Source organism: Pristiophorus japonicus, unplaced genomic scaffold, assembly GCF_044704955.1.
Source record: "Pristiophorus japonicus isolate sPriJap1 unplaced genomic scaffold, sPriJap1.hap1 HAP1_SCAFFOLD_935, whole genome shotgun sequence".
NCBI classification, from domain to species: Eukaryota; Metazoa; Chordata; class Chondrichthyes; family Pristiophoridae; genus Pristiophorus; species Pristiophorus japonicus.
Window position 1 is genome coordinate 129,216 of NW_027254863.1, and position 11,848 is coordinate 141,063.

The window sequence follows — 11,848 nt, forward strand, 5'->3', positions numbered from 1 at the left end:
ATTCGAGGGCATCATCTCCCCAGTGGAATTCAGCGAGTGGGCCAGCCCGATTGTTCCAGTACTCAAAAGTGATGGCACAGTCAGGATTTGCAGCGATTATAAAGTAACTATTAATCGTTTATCGCTACAGGACCAATACCCGCTACCTAAGGCAGACGACCTAATTGCGACGCTGACAGGAGGCAAGACGTTCACCAAGCTCGACCTGACTTCGGTTTACATGACGCAGGAAGGTCAGGCTCACCCAGCAGCCCTGCAGGGCTAACAACACGCCAGCCCAGCGAGGGCACAGCCAGCACATCAGAACAGACATTTGGACCGAGGCGGTCCACCAGGAAAAGAAAGGCTCCCGACCGCCTCACCTTGTAAATACTTTTCACTTTGACTTTGCGGGGAGTGATGTTGTGTATCTGTAAAGCATGCACTCCCATGTTCCGCCACCAGGGAGCTCATCCCCTGAAGTCCCAAGGGATCCCAGCATCCCTTGGGAGCACTATATATAAGCCAGCTCCTGAGGCCTGTTCCTCATACTGGAATGTCTTATTAAAGACTGAGGCCACTGTTACTTTAATCACTCTGTGTGCAGCCTCATCTGTGTGAGGAACACAATAGTGGTGAGCACGATCTTGAACCGCTGCAGTCCGTGTGATGAAGATGCTCCCACAGAGCTGTTAGGGAGGGAGTTCTAAGCTTTTAACCCAGTGACGATGAAGGAACGACCGATATATTTCCAAGTCAGGATGGAGTGTGACTAAATCTAACAATGGCTGGTGTCACAGGCACCACATATTTTAAAGCAAGGTCTTAAAATGCTGTGTGTAAAATGGGAAGGGATAATAATTCATGACATGCAAAGCCTGTTTAAAATGGGACTGTATAAAATTAATGTGAATATTTTTCTGCCTGACAGGGTTTTGGAAGCAGATTGAATAGTAACTTTCCAAAGGGAAATATCGTTGAACAAGAAACATTTGCAGTGTGCTGGGGAATGGGACTAATTGGAAATTTATTTCACAGAGCCAGCACAGGTAACAACATAAGAAATCGGAGCAGCAGTAGTCCATACGGCCCCTCAAGTCTGCTCCACCATTCAATAAGATCATGACTGATCGTTGATCTCAACTCCACGTTCCCCGCTCGATCTCCCGATCCCTTGATTCCCCGAGACGCAAAAATCTATCTTACGCAGCCTTGAATATATTCAGAGACTCAGCATCCACAGGCCTGTGGGGCAGAGAATTCCACAGATTCATAACCCTCTGAGTGAAGAAATTCCTTCTCAACTCTGTCGTAAATGGTCGACCCCTTAACCTGAGACTGTGGCCCCTGGTTCTCGACACTGCAGCCAGGGGGAAACAACCTCTCAGCATCTAACCTGTCAATCCCCTTCAGAATATTGTGTTTTTCAATGAGATCACCTCTCATTATTCTAAACTCCGGAGAGTATCGGCCCATTCTGCACAATCTCTCAACTTAAGACAGTCCTCTCACCACAGGAATCAATCTGGTGAATTTCTGTTGTACCTCCACCCAGGCAAATATTTCCTTCCTCAAATAAGGAGACCAAAACCGTGCGCAGTACTCCAGGTGTGGTCTCACCAGGGCCCTGTACAATTGTAGCAAGACTTCCTTACTCTTGTACTGAGGGCTATATATTAGGTACTATGGGCCGAGTGCCCTGTTTTTTTGCTGATTCGACGGTTGTATAAAAAGTTATTAAAATTTGACAGTTGCTCCGGAAACATATTTGTATTTCCTTCAGTGTACTCCTTACTCTTCAAGGGCTAGATTTTCCCCAAGCAGTTTTGTCAGCGCACTGACCTCAAGCGCACCGACTTTGCGCGCTGGAAACGGCTCGGGGAAAAAGTCGCCCCATCCTGGCCGCTGTGTACAGTCCCCGGAGTCCTGGCGTGGTGTCGATGGTGAAGTGGGGGGCGGAGCCAAATGCCTGCGCCGAAAACACTGCCGGCATCTTCGCCCATGCGCAGTATGGAGAGAAAACCTGGCACTCTGCCATTTTTAAACAGTGTCAAACCCGATGAAAAGCACAGCAGCTTCTCAGCTTCTCCGGTCGCTCAGCGGGCTCTCACCCCGCCCCACCCCCCGATAAAACGCACAGCTCCAGCAGCTGCAACTTCTCCGGTCCACAAGCTCACACTTCTCCGGTGTGTCTTCCCTCCCCTATCCCAGGGATATAGGGACCCAGTGTAATGGAGCCAAGTTTGCTGATGATACAAAGATGGGTGGGAAAGAAAATTGTGAGACAGCAAAGAAAATCTCAATTCCGGAAGAGCAATATGGAAAAGTACAGTGACCCCGACGTGATATAAACACGTAGCCTTCTGATCTGGAGTCAGACACACTTCCGTTACACCACGAGGTCTACAGTGCAGAGTGCCCATGTTTGTATGCATGAAGGTTCCTGAAACACAGTTTCATTTACCCTGCATTGGTGCAATGAAAGGGCTTTAAAATCCACGGCCACTCCCACCGTGGGTCAGATAGCATCAGAAGCAGTGCCCACCTTTCACTCACCCTCTCACGCCCGCTTTCATCACCTGCTGCCCGCGGACTGCAGCAAATCCAGTTCATCATCATCAAAGGCAGTCCCTCGAAGCGAGGATGACTTGCTTCCACGCCAAAAAATGATGAGTTCACAGGTGTTTCAATGATGGACCTAATAGTCCAGGTCCCGACTTGCATGTTGAAGGGTGGAAGATGCCTGTGCGTGGATTTTTTTAACGTGTGGTGGCCGTTGCACGCCAGCCATCACACGGGCTTGACAGAGCGAGGTCTTGGTCCAGTGGCAAGGGTTATCCAAGACGACTGGAGACCAGCTCTGCTGCACGGACCCAGTGTGCACACATATCACAGTGTGGGCTGGCCCGTGCTGCTCCTGGGCACCTGGCCCTGAACTCACGCCGCCCCTGGGCTCCGATCACATCCCTCCACAGTCTCTCACTGCTCCTGCTGTACCAGCCCAGGCTCCAAACATCGACCTGGACTTTGATGACATCACTCTTCGCTGCCGTCGCCCTCCTGCACCAGCTCGCGCTGTACCTTGCCGTGGTACACCACCATGCTGATCCCAGGCCGCCGCTCACCGCTCCTTTTATGGCCCCGACTTGCCGCTGGTGTTCTCACGCAGGTTGGGGCCTCCACGCTGCTCCCAGCAAATCCAGTTACACGCCGTGTCACCGCACAATTCTCAGCTGTGATTGTAAGCTGACTATATTTAAAGCTATCGCAGAGGCTACAAGCAATGTTCCCTGGTAGTCTAGTGGTTAGGATTCGGTGCTCTCACTGCCGTGCTCTGGGATTGTTTCCTGGTCAGAGAAAGCATTTTTACAGAGCAAATTGACAAAAATAATTCAAGTCTGCGAAATAATGAATAATTGTTTCAATCATCATTAATCGACCCACATGTGTTGCACACTGAAGTAAATACAAATATGTTTGCTGAGCGACTGTCGAATTTTAATAACTTTTCACACAACCGGAGAATCAGAGGAAAAACAGGATATTCGACCCATAGTACCAAATATATAGCCCATAGTACTTGAGTAAGAAGTCTTGCTACAATTGTACAGGGCCCTGGTGAGACCACACCTGGAGTACTGCGCACAGTTTTGGTCTCCTTATCTGAGGAAGGATAAACTTGCCTTGGAGGTGTTACAACGGAGGTTCACCAGATTGATTCCTGGGATAAGAGGACTGTCTTATGGTGAGAGATTGTGCAGAATATGCCGATACTCTCTGAAGTTTAGAAGAATGAGAGGTGATCTCATTGAACCGGACAATATTCTGAAAGGGATTGACAGTGTAAATGTTACGAAGCCTGGCTAACCCAGTCGGTACAGCATGAGACTCTTACTTGCAGGGTGGTGGGATCGAGCCCAACATTGGGCGATTACTTTTCCTGAAACTTTTATGTTGCTTTCAGAGGAAAACATCATTAATGAACCCATGATCTTATTTTGCACAATGAAAAGAATGCGAATTGAGGGAGAGTTGATAATTGAATCAGATAATGAAAGCAGCGCCTGAGATAACTCGGCCGTCCTTACTGTTCGATGCTGAAGTTGCAAGTTATTACTCTGGAACATTTCAGACCGGGCACTTATTCACTGTTGCTGGAAGGCCCAGTGACCGGGATACTCTCTCCCCCGGGGTTTTCCTGAGCCTGTGCTCGTTGCACGGGGAGCTTTTGCCTGGGTCCGAGGTAGCTTGCATCCCAGGGATGGACAAGAACCCTCTGAGCTCTGGAACTGGGGAAGAGCGAATAATTAATGAGTTGTTTGCAGGTTTCAAATACAGCTTAGAGCTGCTGGTGTAAACCGATCGTGCTGTTTCACAGAATGAAATAAATGTGAATAGATAGCTGAAACTTCAACAGCTGAACTTCAATATTTCATGAAACTTTAATCCTTGAAGAAGTTTTATCCCCGATCTGATTTTACACAATCTGTATTTGAGGAGACTGGTTTTAAATGTTCATTGCTCATGCAACAATGTGTCCAAAACAGCTTTTATTCAATTTTATTGCAGACACGTTTTTTGCTTGAGAAATAATGTTTCTGCCCAGGCTTGAACCAGGAACTTTTCACGTGTAGGGAAATGTGATAACCACTACACGACAGAAACTGCTGCTTAGCTCAGCGCCCAGAGAGGAGTGTTCAGCAACAAGCTGAAATGCTCAAACCCTCTCTCTGCAAAAAGTTCCTTTCACAAACATTTCTCTGACCTGACCTGCACCAAACAACAATGTTCTCCTTTCAAAGTCATTAAACTCCCCAATTTCCACGTCTGCAATTTTAAGGACAAGGAATGAAAGTGCTTTGCGATCCGAAAATTACAGGAAACCCCTGTGGTTAATGACAGGGCTTTTGATGGTTGATTTCCATACACACCTCGTGCTATGTATTTAACCCTTGGCCACCTGTATCACACCACCACCAGAGGGCCTAACTGTTGGAGTCCCAAGGGATCCCATGAGGTACCTGCACTCTGGAGTCTTACTACAGGAGCTAAGGTCACAATTACTCATTGTTCACAGTACTCAGTTTCATCCTTTATTATGAGCGTATCAATTGGCGACGAGACAATGAACAACCACGTGAAAATGCAAAGACCAGTTGGTATCCTGGAGAACTTCTCAGAAGTGGACAATTGCGAAGCCTTCGTGGAGAGACTCGACCAATACTTCGTGGCCAACGACCTGGAAGGGCACGTAATCGCTGCCAAATGAAGGGCGATCCTCCTTACCGTCTGTGGGGCAACAATCTATGGCCTCATGAAGAATCTTCTAGCTCTGGTGAAACCAACAACTAAATCCTTTGAAGAATTGTGTATGCTGGTCCGCGAGCATCTAAATCCTAAAGAAAGCGTTCTGATGGCGAGGTATCGGTTCGACACGTGCCAACGGTCGGAGGGCCAGGAAGTGGCGAGCTATGTCGTCGAATTAAGGCGCCTCGCAGGACATTGCAAATTTGACGGATTCCAAATCGAATGCTGAGAGACTTTTTGTGCTTGGCATTGGCCATGAGGTAATCCTTCGCAAACTGTTGACTGTTGAAACTCAGAATCTGAGCAAAGCCACAACGATAGGTCAGACAATTTCCACCATTTCCTTTAAACCCAGTAACGTAATTTATTTCTGGTGGACTGGATGGAGGAACATGATCCATGCAAAAAATTGTTATTACATGAAATGAATGTTCCTAAAAGTATTAGAGTGGGAACTCACTGGATAGCAGCACAGCTGGCAATGTTTGCAGAATATATCCGTGCAGCCAAAACGCACAATGACAACCTGGAATTGTGCGGCACCAAATAACTGTTTAATACTTCGCTCCTGGGTGGGCTCGAACCACCAACTTTTTGGTTAATAGCCAAATGCACTAACCGATTGCGCCACAGAGACTAAATTAAATGCACATTGCAAGACATCCCAAACCAGGGTGTCAGTCAGTTAAAGCTTCAGATTGCTCCGACCGGTATGGAACTTGCCCACTCTCAGTTGTAGTTTTCCCAAATAAATGGAGGGACATTCATTGTGGATGCAAGGAAGCAGTCTGGTCCCGCACACTGCAGACACTTCCATGTCACCGCCAATCAGCTCTCCCACAACTGGTGTGATCTACCTTCCAGCCTTCCGGTGCCTTGTCTGTGACGAAGTCTTCTGATTGTCCCGAAGCCAGTCTTATGTTTTAATTCATTTTCATCTCCTAACTGCAGATATTCCTGTGATTAAACCCAAACAAAATGCTGACAGGGACAGTTGGATTCATCATATCTTTGCTTGGTGAAATTTCAAAGATTGAAAGCGACGCACATCAACCCCAAACCTCGTCACCTATTCGCAAACCACGACACGCTGCTCCCGAGAGATGGAAGCCCAGTTGCTGTTTCAAGCTTGAATGCAGGTACAAGCAGAACTCATTCAAAGAAAGTCTAAGTCCCTGAGGCATCTGATTATTTGCACCGAATTCCTTCGCAATGAGTTGAGGTTCGTGTGGGGTGATTTGGTTACATCTTTCCCCACACTACAACACTTCAAAAATAACTCAACGGCTGTAATGTGCTTTGGGGCGACATGAGTTCCTGAAAGGCACTGCAGAAATGTAAGTCCTTCTTTGCAAAAGTTTGATGCAATTTCAAAATTCGCGGCAGAATAATGGGCTCGGCCGGGATCTCTCTCAAATTTCAATTAACAAGCCAGAAACGAGAATCATACCCCTTGACCAACGAGCTAAATTTTTGACAAACCTGGAGATCAGGTGTAACTTTTATAAAAGCATTTTTTGTGTGTTGCTAATCTTGGCAGAAGGAGCACATGGGATCGAATCAGTGACTTTGCTTTTTCGACCTGACTTCTGAAGCGCCGCACTGTCCCACTCCGACAGTCAATGAGCTTTGGGACGTTAGTGTATCCAGGCTGTGGGTGGCCACCCCAAGCGCAGCAGAGGGGTTTCTGCATTAGTTCTGGGTGGGGACAATATTTTCCCTTCTCTCTTCCACTTGTCTCTATCCCTCTGCTTTGTTTTCTGTATTTATTCCACGGCCTCATTTTATGTGTTTAAAAGGGAACAAAAGATGAAGTATGCGACACTCTGGAACAATTTCTCTCACTCAAATATATCTATTTAGTGAAGTGAAATAAAGAGCAATTAAAGAATAAGGGAGAAGCCACTGTCACCCTTTTGACAGGAGAATAAACTCGCCCATGGCTGTTCATCCACAGCAAGTTTAAACATAATCTTCCTGCACGGGATCCTTCCACGTGGAAAGCAAACGTGATAACGGCTCCACTGCGGAAACCGCTCTGACCAGAAGTACAGCAGAGGGCAGCTGACCAGTGAATGCCTTCCTTGCTGATCGAGAATGTGCTGGCTCACCTTAAACTACTTCTGTCCCTCACTGACAGCTTTCAATACTTCTCCTCCGCTGCCATTTACACAAACATGTCATTGATCCCCACCCACCACCCCACATCCCCATCGTGTTATCTTCCATGTTTGCACAGGGGGGCCGCGGAGGCACCTACTCTCTCCCCGCGGTTAGTGAACTTAGTGCATTGTCCTGGTACATTTTATGTATAGTTACAATGATGTGCCACTGGGGGCGCTGTGGTGCGAGACCCAAAAATACCTGCAAGACAGAGTATAAAAGGCTGCCCATCACACCTGAGAGGCACTCTGGAGTTACACAATAAACGACTAAAGTCACATCAGTTACTACAACACCAGACTGTGTAGAGTCAGTGATTTGAGTGCTGCATACACTACAGTAACCTTGCTACATTCTTCTCTAATTTCCTCTTTGATGCCGTCCCCCACATTACCATTACTGTTTGGACGCCAATAGACAACTCCCACCAAAGTTTTAGAAAGATAGAAACATAGAAATTTACAGCGCAGAAGGAGGCCAATTCGGCCCATCGTGTCCACGCTGGCCGACAAAGAGCTGCTTAGCCCTTGGTCAGCAGCCCTAATGGTTATATATAAACCTATGAATGATGACGGAAAGGCAAAGAGCACCCAGCCCAACCAGTCCACCGCACACAACTGCGACACCCCTTACACTGAAACATTTTACACTCCATCCCAACCGGAGCCGTGTGATCTCCTGGGATAGGCAAAAAGCAGATAAAAACCCAGGCCAATTTATGGAGAATAAATCTGTGAAAATTCCTCTCCGACCCATCCAGGCGATCAAAACTACTCCAGGAGATCACCCTGGCCGTATTCTATTCCACGCAGTACTTTCCATTATACCTGTGCCGTCCAACAAAAGGTCATCCAGTCTAATCCCAATTACCAGCTCTAGGTCCGTAACCCTGCAGGTTACGGCACTTCAAATGCCCATCCAAGCATCTCTTAAAAGTGATGAAGGTTTCTGCATCCACCACTCTTCCAGGCAGAAAGTTCCAGATCCACACAACCTTCTGCAGAAAGAAGCCCCCCGCCCATCACAAATCCCCTCTAAACCTTCCACCAACCACCTTAAAAGTATGCCCCCTTGTAATAGACCCCTCCACCAGTGAAAATAGGCCCTTACTATCCACTGTGTCCAGGCTCCTCAATATTTTGTACACCTCAATGAGGTCTCCTCTCAACCTTCTCTGTTCCAATGAGAAGAAACACAGCCTATCCAATCTGTCCTCATAATTAAGATTCTCCATTCCACGCAGCATCCTTGTAAATCTCCTGCATGCAGTACTCCAGCTGTGGCCGAAACAAAGTATTATAGAATTGAAGCATAAGCTCCCTGCTTTTATATTCTATGACTTGGCCAGAAAAAGGCAAACATTTTGTATCAATCTTTACGGTAGAGGACACGAACAATATTCCAACAGTGGAAAGTCAAGGAGCTATAGGGGGGAGGAACGTAACACAATCACAATCACTAAGGAGGTGGTACTCAGTAAGATAATGGGACTAAAGGCAGACAAATCCCCTGGACCTAATGAATTGCATCCGAGGGTCTTAAGAGAATTAGCGACAGGGATTGTGGATGCATTGGTTGTAATTTACCAAAATTCCCTGGATTATGGGGATGTCCCAACAGATTGGAAAACTGCAAATGTAACGTCCCTATTTAAAAAAGGAGGCAGACAAAATTCAGGAGAATATAGACGAGTTAGCCTAACATCTATGGTTGGGAAAATGTTGGAGTCCATTATTAAAGAAGCAATAACAGGACATTTGGAAAAGCAAAATTCGGTCAGGCAGAGTCAGCATGGATTTGTGAAGGGCAAGTCATGATTGACAAATTTGCTGGAGTTCTTTGAGGATGTAATGAACAGGGTGGATAAAGGGGAACCAGTGGATGTTGTGTATTTGGACTTCCAGAAAGCATTTGACAAGGTGCCACATAAAAAGATACTGCACAAGATAAAAGTTCACGGGGTTGGAGGTAATATAATAGCATGGATAGAGGATTGGCTACCAAACAGAAAACAGAGAGTCGGGATAAATGGTTTAGTCCGGGTTGCCAATCAGTAACTGGTGGTGTGCCGCAGGGATCAGTGCTGGGACGCCAACTATTGACAATCTATATTAACGACTTGGATGAAGGGACCGAGTGTAATGTAGCCAAGTTTGCTGATGATACAAAGATGGGAGGAAAAGCAATGTGTGAGGAGGACACAAAAAATCTGCAAAAAGACACAGACAAGCTAAGTGAGTGGGCAAACATTTGACAGATGGAGTATATTGTTGGAAAGTGTAAGGTCATGCACTTTGGCAGAAAAAAAACAAAGAGCAGGTTATTATTTAAATGGAGAGAGAATGCAAAGTGCTGCAGTACAGCGGGGTCTTGGGGTACTTGTGCAAGAAACACAAAAGGTTAATCTGCAGGTCAAGCAAGTGATCAGGAAAGCCAATGGAATCTTGGCCTTTATTGCAAAGGGAATGGAATAAAAAAGCTGGGAAGTCCTGCTACAGTTGTAGAGGGTATTGGTGAGGCCACACCTGGAGTACTTAGTAGAGTTTTGGTTTCCATATTTAAAAAAGGATAAGAACATAAGAACATAAAAATTAGGAACAGGAGTAGGCCATCTAGCCCCTCGAGCCTGCTCCGCCATTTAAAAAGATCATGGCTAATCTGGCCGTGGACTCAGTTCCACTTACCTGCCCGCTCCCCATAACCCTGAATTCCCTTATTGGTTAAAAATCTATCTATCTGTGATTTGAATACATTCAATGAGCGAGGTCCCATCCAGGGTCAGCACTCTTTGATCCTGGGAATAAAGTGAAGGTCACAGAATGACCGTGTCTGATATATACATGCCTCGTGTGAGTTTGTAACAAGGTGCAGAGACACTACATGTGGCGACGAGAAACGGGAATCACCGAACCACGAGGATGGCCACCGGTGGCACAGATGAACGCGACTGTGTGGGTGAGGACTGGGACGACTTTGTGGAAAGACTCCAGCAGAGCTTTGTCACAAAGCACTGGCTGGAAGAGACAGCGGCTGGCAAGCGGAGGGCGCATCTACTGACCAGCTGTGGTGCACAGACGTATGCGCTGAAAAAAGACCTGCTCGCACCCCAAAAGCCAGTGGACAAGTCTTTCGAAAAGCTCAGCTAGCTGATCGGGGAGCATCTCAAGCCGGCATGTCGTGGACACATGGCCTGGCACCGGATCTACTCTCACCGGCGTCTGGAGGGTTAAAACGTCTCGGACTTGGTGGCGGAACTGCGGCGTTTGGCCAGTCTCTGTAAGTTCTCCGATGCCTGCAGGGGGGAGATATTAAGGGACTTTTACATTGAGGGCATTTTCAGGAAGCTTATAAAGACCAAGGACCTGACTTTAGAAGGGGCAGCGTTGATAGCTCAGACCTTTATGGCAGGGGAAGAGGAGACCAAGCTAATTTACACACGCAGCCCTGGTTTTAACGTTGCGATGAACCAGGAAGTTAATGTTGTAAAGTGATACAGAACCCAGAACACAGAACCGCAAGCAGGCAAGGGCAATTCGACACCGCCCACGCAGACAGGCAAGGGAAATTCAACACTGCCCAGGCAGCAACAAGCTCCAGGGTGGGCCCACAACAGCGACAATGGAAAGGGGATCGGCAATTCATGTCATCACGAGGAACAATGCATCCCGTGATGGGACCATTCAGAGTGCTTAGAAATAGGTAAACGGGCCATCAGAGAGGAATGCCTGGGAATAGTCCTTTTGTTAACAGCAATAACACACTGCCAAAAGCTGCAGATTCCAGCTTTATACCTGTAGGATTTGTAATGTCAGTGGACACTTGGCCAGGATGTGCAAAAAGGCAGTAGCGAGGCTAGTCTGCGAGACAGAGGAACCAGACGAGGGGTCTGCAATGCAGGATGAGGCCTGGGGAACAACCATGGATGCTAAAGTCCAAAGAGTTCATGTGGCTGACGTCCACAGCTCATACACTAAAACGCCACCCATGAAGATGAAAATCTTACTGCATGGAGCTGGAGACGGGAGCTAGCCAGTCTCTCATGAGCGCCCAACAGTTTAAGAGACTATGGTCACACAGAGCTAGCAGGCCGAAACTGGAACGCATTGAGACGCAGCTACGTACGAACACCAAAGAGATCATCCCAGTGCTGGGCAGCGCAAACTTTATGGTAACGCATAATGGATTACAGAACCGGCTGCCACTCTGGATTGTTCCGGAAAATGGCCCCGCACTTTTGGTAAGGAGTTGACTAGCTGAGATGTATTGGAAATGGAGGGATGTGCACACCATTTCATCCGTGGAGCGAAGTTCATGCTCGCAGGTCTTGCACAAATTCGAGTCACTGTTTTAACCCGGTGTCAGTCCGTTCAAGGCCACTAAAGTAGTGATACGCATCACT

The 11,848-nt window shown here is 47.2% G+C and overlaps 1 non-coding gene across 1 annotated transcript; it reads right to left on the reverse strand.

Annotated features, from left to right (window-relative positions):
* Positions 1-5,849: 5,849 nt before the first annotated feature.
* trnan-auu (transfer RNA asparagine (anticodon AUU)) lies at positions 5,850-5,923 on the reverse strand. The gene has a single exon. It is a non-coding gene; the product is annotated as a tRNA-Asn (tRNA).
* Positions 5,924-11,848: the final 5,925 nt, after the last annotated feature.